General features: G+C 39.9%; 1 long non-coding RNA gene across 2 annotated transcripts; it reads right to left on the reverse strand.

The window, feature by feature from the left end:
- Positions 1 to 721: 721 nt before the first annotated feature.
- LOC124050971 lies at positions 722 to 23,265 on the reverse strand. 2 transcript variants are annotated; one of them, XR_006841713.1, is made up of 4 exons: positions 23,181 to 23,265; positions 7,662 to 7,754; positions 4,797 to 5,181; positions 722 to 973 (listed from the first exon to the last, which is right to left on the reverse strand). It is a non-coding gene; the product is annotated as an uncharacterized LOC124050971 (long non-coding RNA). The 2 variants fall into 2 exon arrangements; XR_006841712.1 differs by lacking the exon at positions 722 to 973 and having other exon boundaries at positions 4,127 to 5,181.
- Between the last annotated feature and the right edge of the window lie 1,321 nt (positions 23,266 to 24,586).

Below are 24,586 nucleotides of genomic sequence, written 5' to 3' on the forward strand. Positions count from 1 at the left end.
ATAATATATAGCATTCAAAATACTAACTTGTTAATGTAAGGCTTAAACAGAGACAGACAGTTACAGTAACCAGTTAGCTGTACCAACAGTGTTAGGGAATGTGGATAAAATACAACCCCTGCCTGTCTGTGTGTTTTAATCTTTGTGTGCCAGTCAAACAGACAGGCTAAGTCGAGTTTTCCGCCTTTGCTGGTATTTCCCTCGCTGACACTCTCACGGGAGGTGGTCTTGCTTTAGACTCGGCAGGAAATGTGAAGGAACACATGCTGATATTCTCATGTACTGTTATATTGAATTCTGTTTTATTCTATTTTCTCTTTGTTTCCTTTATCCCCTCTCTCCCCCTTCTCCCCCTCTCGTCGCAACTCCTTGTCTTTCCTATCTGTGGTGATGGTTCATGTCTGTTTCCTGATGCACAAACACTCTTCATGGTTCCCCTAAACAATTCAGCGCTAATGGAAATCTTCAATATTGCATGCTGAAGCCCTCTGGGTGCTGTTGATGGCCTGTCGTTGGAGATTGGTATATATGAGAGTTGGTCAGGTGGAGCCGATGAAAAAGCTTGCTATGGTGTAAATAAATGAAAAACTGAGTTGGGGAAAAGAAGTGAAAATCAGTGAATGTTCTAACACTCATGTGTGGAGTGTTATTGTGCATATGCTGCAAAGCCCACTAAATAATTAAAGCCAGCATGTTAGGAAAAATAGAAGAGACAAGTTTCTAAAAATTAAATCAATTTAAATAAAACAAAGAATCACTAGAACAATGTACAAAGCCGTTCAAGAGAACTAATCTATACAGAAAGTTTTCTAAGGAGTCCAACAACAAGTCTGGACGGCAGGTGAGCGCGTGTGGTCTGAAACAAAGGTGAGTCCAACAAACTCCCTCCAAAACGCCAACTGAAGAATCCACAGGAAGGTAACAGGACACAAACAACAGAGCTGAGCTGGGTAGTAGAGGCAGGTGAATGAACCTGAGCACAAAAAACAAGAATTAGACTGAAGCAAAAAAGCACTACCAGAGAGTTAAACTGGAGAGCTGCCCTGACATGAATACCACAAGAGCTGATGGTACAATTTAGCAACACTGAAGCAGGAGAGCCGGTCTTATAAAGCAGGAGGCGAGAAGACGATGATAGTAGGAGATGGCTAACAGGTGCGCAGGAAAGTGGATGATAGGAAGGAGTAGTGACTCCGCCCAGCCCTGCTCCAGATTGGATCAGGTAAAACCACACACACACTCACAGACACAATACAAAAGGAAGGGGAGAAGGGAAACAGAGAGAGACAAAAGAAAACACAGAACCAGAGCCCATCCTAACAATAGCAAACGCAAGCCATGAGAGTCATTTGCATTTCAAAACCTCACTAAAAGCTGTTACACACATAACAAGACAGGATTCAGTAGTCCACGCCAAGATGATTTAAAGTTCTAAATATTCATCAAAAACTGTGAAGCGGTCGGCAGCAACAGTCTGATAGCACATCATCAGCACATTTAAATCATCGCTGTCTAAGTGTTTCAGCTTGAAAACAGCCCTTTGTGTGAAAAGCCTTTAGTTATGTGAATGTGGCCTTGGTTTTGCAGTCCACCTCCAGCAGGTGAAAGCAGCAGCCAGAGGGAATCGTCTTTACTCCCACTCTGTCTCCCTATAGCTCACTGCATACGGATGTGACTGGATTATGCAAAGTGTCTTTTCACATACCACTGAGCAAGAAAGACAGCAATAGAGATATTTGGCATGAAAGGGCTTCTTTGTTTGTGGCACTGGTAAGAAGCCGACTATCCCTGTGCTGCACTGTGACACTTACCACCTTCATTCCCACAGAATGTGGATGTCACAGGTGATGCAGTGGAGACCTTGCCCCATATGTCACATTCTGAGTGGACAAAGCAAATAGGATTTGGTGACCTTTGAACACTAAGTTTGTGCTAACACAATGGCTACCGCTTTTGCCTGTCCTCAGGCTGTGGCAGCAGACCTTGGACTGGCAGACATTTTTTAATTTTCTCCATCGCTTTTGTTCTTTTGCCAACTCATCCACCTGGGCTGGCTTTCCACCCACCTTTAATATCTCACTTTTATCCATACTCTCCATGTTCTGCCCTTCCTCCTCACAACCTTTGGCCTCATTACGGGAAAGCTTTAGCGTGCACGATGGTGCATGCTCACAAAGTGTAGTGCAGTGTAAGCATCAAACAGCATGATAATAGAGACAAAAGAGAAGGGGGAAATTAGAGTGAGTGAATGTGTAAGAAAGAGAGCTCTGAGGCTCTGGGGCTGCCTCTGCGCAACAGGCCCCAGGGACTGACCTATTTCCGCCCATTACAGAGTATTTGCTATAATCCAATATTCGAAAGGTACTGCAGGAAAACCTGTAATACAGCTCAGCCTTTTGGTAAAATGTGTTTTGTTGTGTTTTAGACCGAAAAACAAGTTAAAGGCAATATTACTGGTAAGCTTTTGGTTATGGGAGGTTGGTTACACATACAGAATGTATTTGGCTTCGAGAAGTAAAAGTAAAATTGCCTGTCCACAAACTGACAGTGAACTATAGGCCCCAGGTACAGAGGTTACTTTTTCTATTTTAAAAATCTCCCAGAACAAGTCTGTCTCTGGAATAGCAACATTTCAGGTCCTTGAATGGATAGTGACTACAGAAGCAAGTCAAAAATATTTGGTCATTGATATGAAAATGAAGTACAAAGAGACCATGCTCAATTAGTCAAATCACAAGCTTTTTTCATTCAACCATTTTGACTAGTCATAGTTGGAAAAGAAGGTGTCACTAATGATTTTAACAATGGCACTGTTCTGTTCAAATGCCCCAGTAAGTCATGACAGGGTGACAGGGCGCGAGCACGAACAACACCTGAAACCAAAGCAGGTAATTGGAATTCAGTCATCATTCATTTCATTAATTACACTGATGCTTTTTGTACTGTGACATGTCAAAATGTCCTTCATGAAAAAGACAGATGACTGTCCAGCTACACATTGTTTAATATATGTGCCTTACAGTACATAACAAGATGCAATGAAGGATAAAAGGAAAGAAATTGAATGAGACGTAAGAGGATTAAGGAGAAGAAACTATTCAAAGACTAAAAGTTGGGTTATGCTTGAAACAAATCACTGTTTTTGTATGACATGTTGTGTTTGTGTGTGTGTTTCTTCACCCAGAACAAAAATGTTGTAACAATGGCCCACATTTCCCATCATACCTGGACTCAGTAGTTTAGCTTTATTAAATGAAATGAAATTATTAATTACAAAATGTAAGTTACTTTTAGTTTATGTTTGTAATGTGTTATGAACATGGTCTTAATTGTCAGCTGTGCTGTTAATAGTTATAACAATTAGTGAGAAGAGCTGACATCGTTTGGACTCTGCTGGTTTTTCGTGATTGTTCTGTGTGCAAGCCCATCCTCACCAATCTTATTTATCCCTGACTGAGCAATCCCAAACAGCAAATGGTTGTCCAAACCCTTGTAAACAAGCGTTAATTAGATAATGTTTCAGCCATCTCGAGAAAGGCTAGAACTTCACCAGCTTCTTTTTCTCCCTCGTTTCTGTGATCTGTGGCTCACTACAGTTTCTGGTGTGGGTTACTCCTTCTCTATAGATGGATAGACCTGACATAACAAGCTGGCCAACACATTGTCTATCCCACCATCAAGACAGCCACAGAGTCATTCAAAAGGCAAGCATCCAGATGAGCAGCCTGCCTGCCAGTCATCCACACAGTCAGACAGGCAGGCCGGCAGGCTTCCATTATGTTCTGGGCTGTGAGTGCTGATTGCTTGCCACTGCTGCCTGTGTCAGGATTAGCCATTGTGGCTGGAGCAGAGTGGATGGGCTCAGAGCCCGAGATGATGCTGAAAACTCCCTCTGTAAGCGGCAAGAGGCTGGAGTATATTCACTGTGGACAGAATAAACATTTATGGTAGAAATGCACGTCCAGGCTGGCACATAACCACACAGGCGAGAACGTGAAATCTCACACATGCTTACAAAGTGACAATCAACACTGCAATGTATTGCAAGCCTGCACACACACACACACACACACACACACACAAGCAAACGAGTGAGAAGCTACACAGAAAACAAACAGGCTGCTCTTTCTCCCCCTGTCCATCTCCTCCCTCATCCCTCCTTCCCCAGAAAAGTGGCAGGCAGCAGGGTTGGACTCACGCCCTGTCAGAGTGGTCAGCAGTAACAGGATTAGCTGGGAGAGAGAGCGTGACGACAAGCCAGTTTGCCGCCACGCGCTGTCATTATTGAAATACATTACACACTCAAAATGGAGCTGCTGGAGCCAAACTGCTGTCGACTTAATTACTCCAAGAGCACTTTGTGGCCGTGGCACATTTTAATAATTCGTTCCCCTTCTCACCCCTCTCCTTCCGCCCACTGGTTTGGGAGATGTTCAGAAAACATGGTGCCCTTACTGAAGCTCCCTGTCCACTCCTTATTTACCATTCAACTCGTCATTTCCTTTCCCATATTTCACAGTCTACTGATGATTTTGTTTACAGTACAGTTATAGTTGTGTGTTTATGTGCACGTGCTTGACTGTGGATTGACTGTGGAATGCAACATAATAAAAAAACAGAGGTCAGGCATATGTGAGTGACAACTGAACCTACTATTGCTCACACAGACACACACCTGGGGACTCACAAGAAATCTCTTAGAGCAGCCATTTTTAAAAAGCACTTCACTTTAGGAACATCAAGCTAAATCCTGCTGCTTTTTGATGCGCACCACGATGCACTTTTCCTCGACTCACATCAAGTTCAATTAGCTCCAAGATCAAATTTTCCAACATGCGAACTGTTGAGCTGGCAGCGGCACAAAGACCTCCCCCTGGTTGGCTGCTTTCTACACTTAACTTTCTCAGCAGCATTGCTCAAGGCCATTTGACTTGACTTTATGAATTATGTATCGGCTCATGCTCTGCTACAGCATAGGCTAGAACTGTCATGAGCATCTGTGGCCACACGTGACCAATGAGGCTCTTGATTGGCCAGTATGTCAAAGTCCCCAGGGGTGAGAGGTCAGGAAGGTTAAAGTCCAGGTGGATGATATTTCCAATAGATGTTAGCTGCAGGCATGATGCGAGTCCTCAGGGAGAAGTGGGAAATGGGATATTCGGATGAGGAGAGTTGACAGCCCTGCAGAGAAAGAAAAAAAGGGCGGAATAAAGATGGAGAGTCCTGGACAGGGAGGGGAAACAGGAGGAGATGAAGATAGAGAAAAGAGTGAGGGAGTAACAGAGTCCTTACTACAGTCACGCAAGCATGAATTAAAATGCCAGCTTCTGTGCGGGAGAACACCAGGGGGTATGCACACACTCAGGGCAGAATTGCTGCTGAATCACACACACACACACACACACACAAAAACATATTTGTACGAGCACACATGCAGGGAAGTTGTCGAGTTACGTTAGCTGTGCATTGCTTCATTTGCATCACAGATCGACTACATATATGTTTATTACGCCTCGAGATCAGATATAGCTGTAAAACATTAACATGATGTGATGCTGTTTCAAACATAGAACAGTTCAACACTGTTTGCTCTCTGTTTGCTTTTTGCTCAGTGCAAAGCAAAAGCTGCTAAACTTGGAACTGCATATCTGCATGAAACACTCTCCCACTGAAACTGATAAACGAAATGAAGTGAAATTCGAAGTTTGGCGTCTAAGTATGAAATAGGCATTGAAACACAAACATGGAATCCCCTCTCTGTCCCATAAGGTGGCACAGCGGGGCACATATGGTAGGTAGATTTATCTCATTTTAAGAAGAGCCTTTATCTACTTTAGAAGTCTCTCTGGATGAGATAAATGATCTCACCTGCAGTCAACGGGGAAATTAAATAGATTATTTTCTTAGAGTGCTACAGTACAGATGGCTCTGGAGCCTCTACTTCCAATTGTGTATTCATGCAATCAAGTGATGGATTACAAGATTGATTTCTTTTTTCTTTGCCCTTGCTTGCACAGTTCTTTTCATGTCACAGCTTATACTGTACAATGATACAGTACAGGTGCTGTGAGGAAAACCCTATAAGCTTGCCTATGATACTCCAACACTGCATTTTATTTACTCTAGCTTCAGCCTGCTTTTTCCTGTCCATTTCTGTACTTTTTTGGCAGTAGATTATGGTGGAGTCACACATGTGAGTGCATCAACAGAGCTAGCAGGTTCACAAGGCCAAACAAAAATGTGTGAAAAGCAGGTGAGTGGCAAGAAGCCTTGTGAGCCTGAGGTGCAAACAAGGCTCAGGGGAAAACATGGCTGGGAAATCACACAAACAGAAAAACGTGCTAAGTTAGAATAAAGTATGCATATGTAAATTACATTGCTAACAGTTGGATGTGGAAGATGTCAGAGTAAATACACAGGAGACGTGATCACAAACTGTCACACCAGGAGGAAAGAAGAAGGTGAGATACAAAGCAATAAAGGTGATGAATAAACCCCTTCCAAGGTTTACCATCACTGTCTGCTTGAACCAGTTTAAATGAGTTAGCTAGCACTGAGCAGGCCTGTATATGCATTGATTTCTCCGTTCAGGGGACAATGAAAAAAAAAGCTTGGAAACTCTGGCATCAGCAGAAAATAAGCAATGGATAAGGAGATATGATTGCTCATATTCTATCGCGCTATAGTGGGCTATAGTGTTTGTGAGGGCTGAGATATTAAAATGTATCAAACTGCACAGAAACAAGAACAAAGAACGGATGTTTCACATAACATAAAGCTGAAATCTGTAGCTTATTAAGTTTTTGAAGAATCTAAATTTTAGATGGTTGTTACACATAGCACATTTGCCATGTTTTAACCTGTCATCTCATTTGTTCTTGTTAGTCAGAGGATGTGGATTAAGTCACTCAGGTGATGCATTTTTTGGAGTTTGATGCATTATAATTAACAGCTAAATAGAAGAAATTGATCCTTTTTTTAAGATTGTGTCAGTTTTGAGAGTTACTGTGTCACATTACAGGCATAATATGCAGAGTATTTTGATTGCTGCTTGCAAACACACAAGTTAAAATTGAGAGACCATGAAGACATGGAGGCCCAAAAACATCTTGACTCTGCAAGTACACACAGCTGCCGCACACTTCTAGTAGGTCCTAAATGATGACTAAGAGAAATTACTTCTCAAGAGTCAAGGGATTTTGTTGTTTGTTTTTTGTCTTGGATTTTTTTTCTTTTTGATACATTATACCTTTAAGCAATCAAGTGGCACAACTTTGCAAAGAGGCATGACAGGTTATATGTTTAACCTTAACAAATCTGTTGTCTTTCGTGACTTCCATGACAACTATATAATCCCAACTTTATTAAAGAAAATCAACTGTTCATTGTCACTCTGCAGTGATTATGAGCCCTGTCTTTCCTTCTGAATCAGTACAAGTAGGGGGAGTTTAAGTGAGTACGCAGCCAACTTGTGTCAGGGTGCAGTTAATGTAACGCTCGTGTGGGTCAATATTACGGAATATGTTGCAGATCTTGTTAAAATAGGAGAAAGAAATTAATTAATAATAATAATTATAATAATAATAATTAGTTTGCTGTTTGTTGGCATTTTTCAGGCACTGTATCTCTATGTCTCTCAGGGACTATGTTTCTCGCCTCACCTGGGAACGCCTTGGTATCCCCCAGACGACCTGGTGGACGTAGGTGAGGAAAGGACTGTCTGGGCTTCCCTGCTGAGACTGCTGCCCCCGCAACTTGGATCCAGATAAGAGGTAGAAGATAAGACAAAAAAAAAATGCAGTTTCAGAATAAACTACACTGGTGTTGTTCATTTCTCCACTGTTCTTCCATTCTTTAAAATTTTTGACCAATAATGGAATTCTACATCTTCATACATCAAAAAATGTGTGCAGTGACTCCAGCAAGTTGACTTTAATTAATGAAACTTTTAAAACAAACTGTTTAAGTCCATTTTGCTATTCATGTACACATATTTCATGACATTTACTTGTTTGAGGTGATTTAGATTGATTTCTACAACAAGCGTGTTCGCCCGTATTTGACTAGATAAATGCATGTATGGTACATGAAGGTTTAGATAATATCTTTCATGCGTGTTTGAATCAGTGTCTCACAGTTTGTCTGTTGCAGTGCTCTCCTCCACTCACCACCCTCATCATTTAGCCCCATCCCCTTTTGAAGTTCAGCCTCAAAGAAAAGCTTCAAAGCTTCATCTCTTACATGATAACATGTTGCTCCATCTGTGAGGAAAATATCAATAGGACTTTGCCTCTGCTATTATGATTTAATGGCTATGTTATTGAATGACTTGAGCTGGAGAATTTATAATTAGTTTTGCTGGGGAAAATCATTACCATTTGATTAGCTCAACCCCAGTGTTTCAAAGCAGTACAAACTTTCCATATTAATTAGACATATTTGTGCACTTGAGAGTTTTATGGGGGCATTTGCGTGTAAGGTGATGTGCAGATGGAAGCAAGTCAACCAAGAGTTGACTTACAGTCATTTTGTGGAGACTTAACCTAACCATAATCATTATTTGCATTGTAAATTCCCTATTATTTTCTGTTATATAGCATTTGTATGTTATTTCTAGTCAGGTGTGCTGCATGACAGCTCAGCTTCCTGATGCCGATGAGCAGGGACTCCGTTGGGAAGTCCAGGGTCCTAGTGCTGTTAATACATAACTTGCATTTTATCTCCATGAGGATGGCGTGTCCCCATTTTGCGACTATGAACACATTGTTTTGAAAAGTCGGACAGTGATAGTTGCATGACTTTTATTCTTCCAGTTCAAATGCTATTTTGTCTAGCATTTTGTCCAAAAAGTAAACTAAAATTATCAATCATCCCCAACCTTGAAAGACCCAGCCCTATAATCAAACGTCTGACTCAACATCCATTAACTGGAACTCAGGCTGGTATGACGATGATGATGTGAAAAGCCAATTACTTGCACTCACATGAACTAAATGGAGGAAGAAGTGAAACATCATTCTTTATGCTGGCTTCTAACCCTGAAGACTTGCTACTTAAAAAAAAAAAACACATGTATGTCAATGGCGGTGGTTATAGAGAGAATAACATTCGAAAAGATTCGTTGTCATGTCCATCCACTTTAACCATGTCTAACCATACGCCCGTTGCCTTGTGAGGGTGTGGCACTCCAGCCTCAGACTGCAACTCATTATTATTCCCATTCTGTGAGAGAAGCTCACCTGTCATTTGGCAGTGGTGAGTCAAAACTGCTGGATGATATAGGGAGCCCCCACAGTATAGCATACATTTACTCCTGTCACATCCCAACTACATTTCAAAAAGGGCATGTTAATTGGTTGCCGAGGTGCAAAATAGTTCTGAAATGTAGTAAGAGGAAGATTAATCAGTGTTAAAGCCACTCAGCATAGTTTTCTCATTAATGGGTGACATATTCAGTAAGAAACTTTTCTTTACAGGAAGTTTGAGAAGGGCACTAGTTGCAAATGTCACAGCAGATGAATTGTTGGATTGATAGGTAATTCTTCCACACTGTCTCTCCTGTTGTATGAGGCTGAACCACCATGCTGCCAGAGCTGTCAATTCCATGACTGTCTCTCACTGCCTGAAGAGTTTAAAAACAAACAACAGGCAGATGGATGCCACTACTAGCATTCCAGTGCTCCAGTAAACCAGTTGGAGATAATAAGTTGCTGTGGGGTGATCATCGTAGTCAGATACTAGTTAACCACAAATCAGACTCAGTTCAAATCTATAAAATTCTCCCTGTAAGGCAACTGACCTTCTACTTTCTATAACATTCAATGTGCATGTAAGGTTGTGGCCTCACGTAAATCAGCATATGGAACTGATAACTCAGTCGTTGATGACTTTTCTGTGTGTTTGTGTTTGTGGTGATTTCATTTCACCACTCAGCTCTATGACTGATTGTGCTGTTCATTTCATACAGATTTTATGCAGATACTGTCAAAACTAGGAAAATGTAAAATATATATGAAAGCATCTGTATATGAATGTTAGTGTTAAAAAAATAACACATTTACATGAAAGAATAAATAACATCAAAATGCTATGAAGGACTACAGTATTTAATAGACTATGGTGTTCACCTTGAGACAAGCCTGTGTGCCTATCAATCAATCTAAGCTAATCTTTGTAAAGTCATAATTTGATGTTACTTTCAATTCTTCCATAAATCTGTATCCTTCTGATATCAAACAATAAAGACCCGTGATTCTGTCATTTAACTTAACTATCATCACAGACAGCACCCTAGAGTACACTGTAAAAATGATATTACACTGCAATAAATTAATAAATAAAGTTGCTTAAACATGAAAAACCCAGTCATAATTGTTTTATGTTTTGAAATGTTGATGTTAAATCAAAACCAGGAGCAGTGATTAGAAACAGAAGAAAAAGAAAATAAAATGCTTTTTGGACTTGGCAGAGCGCTCAGGAGATGTGCAGATCAGTTAGTGGATTTTCTCACACACATCCTCAACATCTCCCTGAGCAGTGCCATCGTGCCAAAGTGCTTTAAGGAAACTACCATCATTCCCATGACCAAGACGTCACCAGTGTCCTGCCTCATCAACTACTGACCCATCGCACTCACATCTACCATCGTGAAGTGCTTCAAGAGGCTGGTCATGAGGCGCATCAAAGACCTGACGCCCCTCACCCTGTCTATCGGCCATACCACTCAACAGATGATGTCATCACCACTTCGCCCCACCTTGCTCTGACACACCTCAACAAAAAGGACATTTATATTCAAATACTATTCATAGACTTCAGTATTCAACACTATCACCGCTCCGTTCTTGTTTGCACTATGTACTGTTTTCTTGTAATGGCTTGTGTTCTCCTTGTGTGGCACTATGTATAGTTGTCTGGGTGTATAATATGTATATACACGGTATTGTGTCGTCTTTTTTGTGCATTGTGGATTAGCACCCGGTACCTGGAGGAACACTGTGTCATTACACTGTATACTGTACTATCGTAAAAAGCTGAAATGACAATTAAAAAAAAACTTGACTTGATTTAATCACACTTACCCAACCTTGTATGTAAGATCTTTTCATCTCCTACATTGTCGTGTTCAGTTTTTTATGTAACTATAGTTTCACTGGCTTTCACTTCTCTAGTGTATCAGTGGGGCGTGTAAGCAGTTCTTAAGGGTCCTTCACGTGTATAGTAGAGCGGGCACTATAGGTGAGAAAACACATTTGTATTTGGTGATACTAAAGGTGAAATGTACTGATTTTCTTCACTTGTAGGCATATTCTCTCTTTACTCAGTCACTGCAGCACTGGTTCTTATCTGATAGGTCACTGAGGCTTCTCCCACACTTCTGGGAATGAGACTTAGATGTTACCAATAAAAGAAAGTGGGAAAAAAATCCCAGAGGTATAGATGGAGAGGTCATAATCATGGTGTTGGTGTGGCATTACACTCACTGAAATGTCTATATCACCTTCATAAAGTTGAACAGTGAGGACACTTCCCGCCATACCATCATCTGTAACCATTTGGGAGCAATTCAGTTGGACAATATTGCCTTTGATAGAAATAGATATTGCCAGAGGGGGAATACTCAGTGTGGATGCCATAGTAATAGGCTCTCTCTCTCAGTCTTTACAGTGCAACTTTTGTCCATAGTTCACTCATTTAAAAGAACAGTTGAACAATTATTTCTGTAATTGAGAGATGTACAGTGTCGCTTAGAAGTTTGTGACTTCTTTAGAATTTTCTATATTTCTGCATAAAAATGACTCAAAACATCAGCAGATTTTATCACAAGTACTGAACATAGACAAAGACCCAAACAAATAAAGGAGACAGAAATATTGCACTTGTGCATTTATTTATTTAGCAAAACAATCCAATATTACATATCTGTGAGTTGTAAAGTTTGTGACCCTCTAGGATTAGCAGTTAATTTGAAGTCCAAATTAGAGTCCATCTGCTCAGAGATGTGTCCAATCAATGGGATAAGACCCAGGGGTCATTCAGTGCCCTTTTTTATTTAAAAACACAAACAACAACAACAACAAAAAAAACAGGGAGTCAAAGTCTGATCTTCACAAAGTGTTTGTGGGAGTATATGATGGCACAGACAAAGGTTCTTATTGCTCACAAGGCAGGAAAAAGTTACAAAACCATCACTGAAGAGTTTGGACTCCACAAATCCACAGTCAGAGAAACTGCACAAAAAAGACCACTTTCAAAGTTTCAAAAAACTGCTTTCCTGCATCACAACCTCATCTCATTTGTGAAACATGGGGGTGGTATTATCCTTGTTAGGGCCTCTTCTGCTGTATCTGGGACTTGTCATCATTAATGGAACAATGAATTCTGAATTATACCAGCAAATTCTAAAGGAAAATGTCAGGACACCTATAGGTGAGCTGAATCTCGGGAGAAACTGGGTCATGCAGCAAGACAATAATGCCAGGAACACAAGTCATTCTACAGAAACATGATTAAGAAAGAACAAAATTAATGTTTTGGAATGACAGAGTCAAAGTCTGGAAATTTAATCAAATTGAAATGTTGTGGAAGGACCTGAAACAAGGAGTTCATATGAGGAAACCCACCAACATCTCAGAACTGAAGGTGCTCTGTGCCGAGAAATGGGCTAAAATTCCTTCAAGCAGTTGTGGACAACTGATTAGCAATTACAGGAAACGCCTGGTTGCTGTTATTGCTGCACAAGGGGGGTCACACCTGATACTGAAGCAAAAGTTCCCATACTTTTGCAACTCACAGATATGTACTAATGGTTAATTTTCATGAATACATAGACGCACAAGTATAATATTTCTATCTCATTTGTTTCATTGGGTTCACTTTGTCTGCTTTCAGGACTTGTGTGAAAATCCGCTGATGTTTTGAGTCATTTTTATGCAGAAATATAGAAAATTCTAAAGAGGTCACAAACCTTTAACGAGCACTGTAACTGAAGGCAGAAGCTTTATTTCAAAGCTCCTCTGTGGTTTCAATTTATAGTAAGCCAAACTGGACTTCAGTTTAAAGCAAAGACGTTTCACCTCTCATCCAAAAGGTTTCTTCGGTTCTGATGACATGACTGTGCAGGTCTACCATCTAGCCAGTAGGTTTAATACCTGGGACTCCCGACCAGTTAACCAGAACTGAAGAAGTCTTTTGGATAAGAGGTGAAACGTCTTTGCTTTAAACTGGAGACCAGTTACCTCAACTTAAGCACTTTTATGGTTGTCAAAAGCTGAGCAGGGCTGTCCATTGTCTCCTACCAGCACTCCAATTATCCAACACACCTGTTCCTGATTCAGCCAGTCATTTCCACCCTGCTTTAAAGACCGGTCCTGCCTGACCATCCTCACCAGATGATTTTCTGCTGCTTTGTGGTTCACCTGTCCGCCCAGCCCTGTTGTTCAGTCGATGCTGTTCTCTGAAAAACTGCCATGCACGAGCCAACATTCAGAGATTCCCTTTTGCCTTCACCTGCTTTCCCAGCCTTCAAGAAGATTCCCTCAGTTTAGGGACTTTGTGTTATTTAGGCCTGATTTACTCAGTGAACTGTAAGAACATTTTTGAGTTAACTTCAGTAAAGACTTTTAAACTTAGCTGGCTAACTCTCAGTGTTCTGCTTTTGGGTTCCATTTTTGGCCCACTTAACATTTTCACAACCCTATTGATGATGTTCACTTTTTATGACATTGTTGTGTGTGGAAAAGACTGTAATCGTTGGGTCTTTCAAAAATCAGTGGTAAAATCAAAAGGAACACAGCAAGAAACACAAAAGTAAAAATTGAAAATAAAAAGAGAGTTCAGGGACAAATCATTATTTAAAAAAATATTGTTCTCAGGAAACAGAATTATTACAATTGTTTACTCAACAAGAAAAAAAAAGACTTGGTACTTTCAGTAGCCAATTCAAAATAGGCAAAGAAAGCGACAGGAGACAGGGTTCAAAAGGCCAGGCAGAGGACAAAAAAAAAAAAATAGAATGTGGTCAACGAGATCTGAACACTATGTGGTGAAGAAGTCAATTCAGAGAATTATACTACAACACATACTCATGTGTCGCTACAGAGTTCCAAATAGCAATTCAATCACCAGGATAACAATAAAGAACATCTACATCACATTCACTCAGTCTTTAAAACAGACATGAAGGGATAGAAGTAAAAGGTGGAGCTTTATCTCAACACCACTGTCAACCAAAGGACAATAATGTTATTTATTTTGTCCACAGGGCTCCTTTCCACCTAAACACGCAGTGGATACCTATGAAGCCACTCTATGCTGCACATAACTGCACACAGAGCAAGAAAGCAATGTGATTTAGGACTAAATTCATTCTGTAGCATATCTTTTACACCAACTCAGATTGAAGCAGTTTATTTTAACTGCAACGTCTATAGTAACAAATTCTGCAGTGAAATTCACTAAGGGGTCCTTGGTAGGTCTAGGGAGAGTGAATTGAGTGCTCTGAGAGATTGTGATTTCCCGTGAATCATTATTTTCACTTAAAATAAATGATTAAAATAACAGTTGTGAGAGAGGCTTTTATTTTGTAGGAGACAAGTGAGCAAGACGAGCTTGAGTGTTTTCAAGTGGCAGGGCCTTTGTTCTTCAAAGGAAGAGTGTTATTGAGAGCAGTCTAAAGAGGCAATTAAAATGATCAAAACTCTCCTCAGTACTGACCAGAAGCACAAGAGTAGTGCTAAAAAGTGCTTGTCAAAAAGTCTGTGTAGTTTCTCAGTCATCCAGGTCATTTTTTTGTAGAGCTTAAATTGGGGCAACTGGACTTCAGTTTAAAGCAAAGACGTTTCTCCTCTCATCCAAAAGGCTTCTTCAGTTCTGATGACTCGCCTGCCCCCCACGTCTGAAGAGCCTGGACACATGATGGCTGTGTGGGACAACAACCCATCCAACCTCCTTGCAGTCACATATTGGCTGGGTGGGTCTAGCATCTAGAGAGTAGGTTTAATACCTGGGACTCCCGACCAGTTGAACAGAACCAAGTAAATATTTCCACATAAAACAACATATTGATAACCATTTAGCTAAATTTACGACTAACCTCTACAACTAGCACTTAACCACATTCTAGCACTTTCTGAATTTTTGCCATTTCCACCCAAGCGTTTTCTAAGCACACATGGGAAATGTGCACAGGCGAACAGATGATAGGCTGTCTGACTGTTTCCTTGTGGGGAGTGATGAGTCCAGAACCTAAATTTTTGCCAAATATCAATGCTGTACAGATACACTAATCTGACTCAACTATGCTAATGTAATACAAGCCAGTATCAACCTAATTAATTGATTCAAAACCAGGGATGCAGCTAATTATTACAAATTCTTCTTCTCCTTATAATAATAATAATAATAATTATTATTATTATTATATGGTAAAATGGTCGGTAGAATTTCAGAAATTGGAAATAAAAAGCCCATAAATTAGAGCCAAAGTTGACATCTGTAAAACAAATTCAACTTACAGTCATAAAACAAAGGTACATTTTAGCTTGATAAATGACTGGTCATTTTCCCCTGATGGGCTCATGGTTTAAGCTTTTATTGGTGTGTGACTCTCCACCTTTTGTTTCTTCATTTTGGTGTTGTTCTCCCATTATATTGTGCTTGCTTCACATTTCCTGTTTATTTTTCTTTTTTCCACTGCTGTGATTGTTTACCCTAACCCCTAATTGTTTTCACCTGAGTCTAGTTCTCCCAAGAGTATGTACTATTTACCTGTGCTTCCCATGTATTCAGTTGCCAGTTTGTAATGTAGCTTTGTGTCGTTTGTTTCAGCATTTCTTCTTGTTTTTTGATCTTCCAGTTTTATGAAACCTTGGCTGCCTGTTTGATCCTGTTTTTGCCTTGTCCTCTGGATTTGTTTGCCTTATCTAACTGTTCGAACCCTGTTCGAAACATTTTAAATAATGATTTGTCCTCCGAACCCTTATTCATTAAAACCTGTGAGTGTTTCTGAGACCCATGTTTGATTCATGTCTTTGGATCCAGTTAACTGTGTCACATCAGTCTTAATAATGTGACTGTAAAGGAAAATTCAGAAATTCAGGAAAAAGAATGAAAGGAAGGGAGATTCACATAAAGTTATGTGCCCCATAAGATCTTGTCTTTACTATTTAGTTCTCTCTAGACATTCAATAAACATGTTTCTCCTTCTAACACTGTGACATTTCATATATACTGTATTTAAAGAGCAATATACTTAGAAATCCTTATCAGCAAGGAAACTTAAATAAAGGCTTCTCTCATAAATTTCTCCTCCCACGCTCTTTATCGTTCTGTGCACTTGTGGTGCTATTTAGATCAGTGCAAAAGCATCTATATATTGTTTACTTCATTGTCATTTGTGGCTATTGTATCTAAAAGGACCACCTGCTAGCTGTAGTAGCAGTGAAAAGCCTTCCAGGGTGCGCCTCATAATTACCTCTGGGGGGCTGGTAAATAACAGCATGCTATTTCACAGGCTCACAGCCACGCCACCATAATAAGTCACAGTGTTGTTTCCTCTTTTCATTAGAGAAGGTCAGAGCTAATTTAGGACATTTCAGTGAGAGAGTGACTAGGTGAACATATGGGTGGGAAGGATAGGAAGGGTCTGTGGTGACGAGATGGGAGGAGGTAAGTATTTAGCTCGGTTGCTATGGTTATGAATCGTGTGGGGTGGGAAGCGTGGAGCTGTTCTGATGCTGAGAAGACAAGTAAAACAAAACCCTGGTGCAAACACACAAACTCACACACATACACATGCTTTCAGATAGATGTACAAAAAAGTATTTGCCTCAGGCATCTGATCTAAGTAACCATTACCACTGTAATTCATCCCTGATGACATGAGCTGTAAAGCAATTTACACTCATCAATGACATGTGTGCAGTATTAATATGATTACATGTGTAAGTGTGTATATTAGAGCCTTAAGGTAGCAATAGACTTGAAACAAAATGAAAGTGCTGTCAGATGTGGCACTAACAGCAGATGTGTGTGCTCCATACAACATGGGGAATGTTTGGTGAATGACACTTTTACGTCGTTTGAGAGATCGTAAAAGCTAGACATGAGAGTTAGAGTTAGACATGAGATAGACCATTCATAGGATGTTCAGATATTTTCTCGCTAAGGAAGATTTATCTTGATGGTTACAATTTGGAAACCTTAGCTGAGCTTAGAGGGTCTGTCATAGAAATAGATAAGGTATGTAAATAATGCAGAAATGTCAAATACGTTCCATCTACACACATGTTGCAATGTGCTACATGGCCTTAGAATACACACCAGAGGATTGCTTCATCTAAAGCACAAACATACTGCTCTGTTACCTGTAAATTAGTTTCATTATGTGTAAAAAAAAAAAAGAAAAAGAAAAAGAAAAAAAGAAAAGAAAAACAGTTGAAGAATGCATTTCTTTGTCCTTTCAAGGACCTCTATAGGAGGTAATTTAAGCATGAGATTTCATATGTCCACTTAATGTGTTTGCATGATTGCAAATCTGACTTTATTTTCAACCATGTTGTTTTCTACTTGCAATTACCCAAGATAAAGTCCGGTTCTTTTCAGAAAGGCTGCTCACACAGAAAGACCTCTCCTGCTGAGGTCGCAGATAAATGGGCACATTGAGTGAAAAGTGACCTTGTTATTCCCAGAGTTACTACCAGCAAAATAACAGCCAAATTAAACTTCTGACTGTCAAAGGATGTTTGCAGTGTTGTTACAGCACATACATGTGATAGTTGTGGACCATCACAGGTTTACATCGGGTGACCAAGACAGCTCAACGCACTGTAACTTAAGTAACACACATGCAAATAGACAAAGAAATTAAGAAATCATGGTCATCAGTTCAACAACACATACAAAGCATTTAGGAAACACTCCAAATGCACAACCATATACTTGACCGTACAGCATACACACACAACAGTCTCACAAACATTAAACCCTCCATGGCTTAAAAACATACAAAGCAAACATTCACCATGCTTGCAGCAAAAAGTGTCCTATCAACAGATGCAGACACCTTTTTTACAATATGGGGGAAAATTTGGGAGGACTGGGAATTTCTTATTGTAATATTGGCCCTGACCACTCAGAAAAATTAGAAGGAAGGCTGAATGGCGGTGCTGTATTCAGCTCATATTCTACATCCATGTTACAGCCCCATCTAGATAGCACAGCTGATCCATCTTGAGTTGCTGCGAAATGATGATATAAACATCGTTCCTGACTGTTCTATCATGAATATGTTTTAAACTGGTACCTCCAGTTGTATCAGTCTCGACTGCTATGTTTCATTCATATGGCATTCTTCTTCAACTCAGAAGTTCACATGTGGCTAAGGAAGTGAAATCAATTTTGACCTAAACAGTGAATCCATAAACCATTGAAAAAGACTCCTACACCTTCTCTTCCCTTGTGAAATGAGAATAAGCTCTTTAAAAAATGAGGCAAACAATAACAATGTTATCTTACCAGCCTGTGGGAAGAAACTGTTAAGAATAATGAAAAGTGAGGGACTACAATTAAGCAAGAGAAAGGGATGAAATACATACATGAAGTGCACTAAAACACACACAAGTAAAAGATATGGAGGTTGGTGCATCAAGTGAATGGGAGGAAGATATATGGGAAATAACTGAATGAAAGCTGCAGAAATGGAAAAAAAGACGATGGCTGAAAGAGACAGAGAAGGACTGTAGAAAAATTAACATAGGAGAAAAGAAGATAATAATTGTGAGAAACAGAAAGGTGGGAGAGCTAGTTGGAAAGCTCCCCACCTAAATACAGTTTGATTTAGTGTTTATTGTAGTTCAGCCAGTTTGGCAATTTGATCCAATGAGCTTTTGGCAAACAAACTGCAATACAGAGAAGCTTTTTCCAGCAGAGTTTTGGAATAATTGCATGTAGATATCTGTTGGCAGACAGGGGATTTAGTTACAAATGCTGACACATATGGTGAAGTATTCCCATGGGCAGTGGAAAAATAAACTCAAAGATTTGTAGTTATAGCAGGCACGCAGTTTGTGGGTACACAGGAAGCAGCTTTGAAACTATGCATTGCATGTTTAATCTCTTTATCGTGCATTTATCTTAAAGTTTGTTATTAGACATACATTCTAAATATTGCAAACACACCGAAACACACGGTTAGACACAAGTGGAAGAAGGAGAAAAAGTTCTACACACACAGAATTGCACACTTAAACACTCTGAAAAAGACAACAAATGACACTCTCACACAAGTGTTTAGGTTGTAGTTTAGGATGTTTGAAGCTCCTCAGACTGTGTTCCCTGGCAGGAGAGGTGTTGAGCCCCCCCTATTGTTCATCTCAGCAGTATAAGTACACACTGCACAGGACTCTAGGCCTGCTTTCATAACCCTCTTCAAAAGCCAATGGGATAGACGCCTCACAGAACCCCTTTGCACCCTGCCAACTTCCTCCCAACTCCTCACCCTTGGATCCCTCTCTCACCTTGTCACTTCTGTCACTTATCATTCATTGGCTCAATCTCCACCCCGCTTTCCCTCCATTCCCCTCTTCTGCTTCACCCATTGTCTACTTCTTCTCCCCTTTCTCAGAGAGAAAGGCTTACCTTGTGCTGTCAAGGTAGCCCATGCTACAAAACAAACCAGCCTGGGAGCTTAAGAAAGAGAACAGCAAAACCATTCAGGTAGAGGACTGCATTTCCCAGGGTGACATGCTAGAAAAGGATAACACCAAGAGTTTTTATGTAGTTGTAAATTATAGTAAAAAGAGAGTATTGTGCATACTGCTTTCAGGAGAGCTTTCTCTTATACTTGCACACCCTGTTCTGCAGCACAGCCAAATCCATTAAACACTCTGCTTACTTGATTGCTTGAGAGGCAGACCCTGTGCAGTGATATTGCAGCTAATTGGACTCATTTGCATGGTGTTAGGTTGCAGTGTCTGTTTGTTCTCAGTCAAGTGGAACATTGAGTTTTTGAACTCTAATTGTATCCTGAACCTTACTGCTGCAACTTCAGCCTACACAAAGTACTGCCCATTGTTCCACATTTAGAAGTGATGTATTCAAAGAGTTCTGTGCAAGAGGTATAGTTCATCATCGACTGTTAGTTATGCCTTGCTGCTTACAATAATAACAGTGGCAGATTTTCCACTCAGATTCACGGTAATTTTTGAAATCACTATAGTACATTTATTACACTGTTGAGAAGTGCTGTATTTGGGTCCCTAAATATGTGTCAGTAACATTTTTCACAGATTCCATGTAATTTAGAACCATAAAAACATTGTCTGTAGGGCTAAATGTGACAATGTACTGACCTGAGAGTAAATCTTCTTAAAGAATGAAGGTTCGAAAGACCTTTACCTTTGGAGTCTGTGCACGATCACTAAGCTGATCAGAGGCATCAGAGAGCCAGCAGGAACCCGGAGGCAGAGTGTTTTAAAGATGGATCACAGTGGGTAAGGGAAAAAGAGAGGCAGCAGAGGGGGGCCAGTACCGTCAAGCCATCCCGATGGTCTGAAACAGCAGATCTGAGGGAGCAATGTGGGAATTGTAGACTATGTGTGTGTCCTAATGGGATCCTAGATCGGTACTATCTCTAAGCCTTCATGTCCCTGCAGTGGTCCTGATAGCAAACACCAGCAGATCAATCGATGGTGATGCCTCGCCTCCCTTTCGTTTTCTTCCTTCCTCCAGGCGGTCACAAAGTGTTCAAACCACAGCCCTGGTTTGACAGTGACTGGTTGTAAAGTAGCTCAACTGTAGTGCAAGGTGGTGGTGTTCATGCAATAGTTTGTCTGTGGGAGTGCATTATATCCCAAATGATCTGTGGGTTTACTATGCAGATGGTTTTGGGAAGATTTGAGGAAAGCTGTTACAGAACAGTACTCATCCAGAGAGATAACATTATGACAAAATTTTGCTACAAGAATATATTAATCTAATGTTCCTTCATGCATAAATCATTTTTACATTTCATATTTAAATAGAAGCTTAAATAATTATTTCTCAAAATTATTAATTTTAATTCATTATTCATTATTTTTTCTGTAAAGGAGTCAACAACTAGAGGAGACAAAGAAGAGAAAGAGAAAATATAAAAGGGAATTTGTTAGCAGTCATTAAATAACTGTATCCTTTAAAGCAGTTTAATGCCAGGAAAACATTTGCATTGGACTCCATCTCATCCTATGAACAAAGCACGTACTGAAATATTCAGGGTTTGTTAAATGAGAACTGATGGGATTTTTAAATATGCAAAAGTGAAAATGTGAGCTGCAGGCTATATTATCACAAAGCATAACCAATCAATTTCAGAGGTGATGCATTTCAAATGGAGGACAACCTGTCAAATGACATCAGACAGGATAATTCATCCACTTTCTGTTGCATAACCTTACATGTATGAAAAAGGGCCTCAAAACTTCACCTATTCAGAGGTGCATGAGTTTAATGGTCAGAATCAGAAACACTTTTTCAGCTAGTCTCCAGTTTGTACAGCTGACCATCTCACAAGTTCTCCTTCAGAAGCACCCCAAATAAATCCTCATGTAAGGTTGTTCTCTATAGACCACCAATGTGTTTAGACACTGTTAAGTCCCATCATCTGCACACCCAGTCCAGCATCATGAAGGCAGGTCAAAATTGTGAGATACTCAGATTTTGTAAGTCAAGACTTTTTTCATAATAATTTAATAAATAATAAATTTTTTATTATCATTTTTTTTTATTTTGTCACGCATAACTTTCTATCCATTTTCCTTGTCCTTAACTTATCTTCTCAAATTTTATTTTGTTTGATTTAGTAAATAATCTATTTGACTAAGTCGAAAGTTGACTTGTATACTTATATACTGTATAAATTTGTATACTGTATAAATTTCGACTAAGTAAAATATTTCTAATAGAATTTATTTTGATCAAGCAAAATCTTTTTCAATCTTTTTCGGAGCTTGTCTCCAGAAAGAGCTTAGTTCTGCAGACATGTATTTACAGCTTGCTGAGCTTCTTCAGCCTATTTTTTTTCCTTCTGATAAACTGTGAACTGTTTACTTACTCCTTTTTGATCTCTGCGAAGCTGGTTAATGAACCCAAGTATTTCTTTTTCTTTCTTTCTTTTTCTGTGAAATTCTCACCATTTCACTTGTCTTTTCCCTCCTCCCCAAACATAATGTCAGAGCATTTGATTGGATTTGGCAGAATGTATTTGTACCCACAGCAGTGGGACCACATCTTCCCAAATCATTCATCCATGGTGCTGCCTCAAATGGATTCCACCTCTTCCAGGGCTGATGTCTGTCCCAGCTCCCATTAGGTGACCCCAAGTCTCTCATCAAAATATTCTCTGGCAACAATCTCAACATTGCTTGCATTCCCAAACTGTAATGCAGGTGCCAAATCATTTTTTTTTCTTTCTAGCAAAAAAGTCTCTAGTCTCTTTCAGGAAGAAACTGGTAGATTTCCCTGCTGATGCATAGAGATTGTGCATCGACTTTGTGAAGTCCCAAAGTGATACAACAATATTCTTTGCACTGGAGCTGTGCAGCTGTAAATGAAAGGAAACTCAAATAGATGGAGATATTAGATAAGCCACAAGTTGTCTGCAATATATGAGTACATACAGTATACTGGCCACATCTAGCTTGTATGCTGAGTAACAACCTGTCAATTAAAGACCATCAAGTGTTATGATTGACGGAAATACATGAATAAGTGGATTTAAAAAAATCAGCAGCACTGCACTGTTTGTTCAAGGCATGCTTGTTGAGCCTAAACTGCAACCTGCAGCCATCATCAGCCATGTGGGTACAAGCGGCACTGACACACACATGAACAGACACGTAAAACATCTTAGTGAGACAACTCAAGAGCAGCAAACCATAGTCCCTTATAGATACACACAGAAGCAGAAAGTTAAACACAGAGTCCAGGACTTCAGGAAAGCAGGAAGACATTTGCATGATGGGGTGAGACAATATGATCAGTACTGCAGCAAGAAAGGGCAGCTTAAAGCTAATGGCATGTGATGCCCAGCTGCTGGCTCAAATCTGTTGCAGCCATCTGTTTTGCCATGCTAGTTTAAAATGTTCTCACTCCGACAGGAACAAACACCTTAAACAAAACTGTGTACACCATGAATTGCTTACGTTAAGGCTTGTGGAGTCTTGAGGTAAGTCTCTTGGGATCCCAGAGTTCACCAGGGCAAACAATCTTCAGTAGCACTCGCAATGTCTGAAAATATTTTCAGAAATAAGTGCTGTTAAAAACGTTGACACACAAGTCGCAGCTGGATCAATGATTTAGTAATGCCTAATCTACATTTGATAAATGCTGCTTTGCATTTGGAAAAGGTCATGTGTCACCGGCCTGAAATCGATTGGTTATTTGCAAAGGACCTTTTCTTTCAAATTAATCTGTTTGATATGTGGGATGGAATCTCACGTGTGAGTCATTTTATCCCCTCTTTAAAACCTAATTTCAAAACAGCTGGAATAAGTTTGTTTGTTCAAAATGCTAACATTTCTAACAAATGTAATGTATTGATTCAGATGCACAGACTTTCGACAGTTTTTTTTTTTTGTATTAACTGTTAACAAGCATGTTTACACAATATGAACTATTTGTGCTATTTATACAGTAGGCAATGTACAGTATAAGAGTTTTTATTAAAGCATCAGTGGTCAACGTAATGAGAAATATTATGTTGTTATGGACTGATTTTCTTCTGTTACCTAACTAATATCACATAATGGTATTGCTCAGTCCCCTTTGATACGAGAGATGTGCGTATGACCCAGGTCTATTGAAAGTATCAGACCCGGTCAGATGAAGATTGGTCCAATTTTGATTCATTTGGACAGTTTCCCTTGAAAGTTCAGTGAAGTGGCCTCTTCTCTTCACGGGGAAAATCAGAGTTATCACATTACGATCTTTTAATATCCTTTCAACAAAAAGGTAACCTACTGTGTGTCACGACCAGCCTGAGCACAGCACTCTTACACTTTAACAGACTGTCCAGTCTGTTGTTCCATGCGCTACATTGACATGATTATGCATGATCACAAGATATGGTTTCACAACTCTTCTTCTGCTAACATGTTTCTCTTTTGCAAGCTTACAAGTGCACATTTTTTTCTCTCTCTCAGTTCAAATAAGTAGTAGTTCCATAATTTAAGGTTACATCATACTTCATCTCACAAGGGCAAGGCAAGGGAAGCGTGCTGGTGCGCTTGTGCAAGTTCACAAGTCCGGAGCCCACACACTGTTGCCAGGCAGACTTCTCTCTGACGTGCGTTTACTCTGCAACAAACTGGATGAGTTTTAGCTACTGATCTGGAAAAACAGAGACCTTTTTTCATCTTCCAATCTGTGCTTCACAAAAACGTGGCTGTGTGGTTTGATCCCTAACTCTGCAGTGCAGCTGAAAGGCTTCCAACTCTTCAGAGCAGATTACCACACAGAATTTTCAGGGAAGAAGAAAGGTGGAGCAATGCGTTTTTCTATGAACAGTGGAAGGTACAACCATGTGACTGTGATTCAGCAACAGTGCTCT

Source organism: Scatophagus argus, chromosome 19 (assembly GCF_020382885.2).
Source record: "Scatophagus argus isolate fScaArg1 chromosome 19, fScaArg1.pri, whole genome shotgun sequence".
NCBI classification, from domain to species: Eukaryota; Metazoa; Chordata; class Actinopteri; family Scatophagidae; genus Scatophagus; species Scatophagus argus.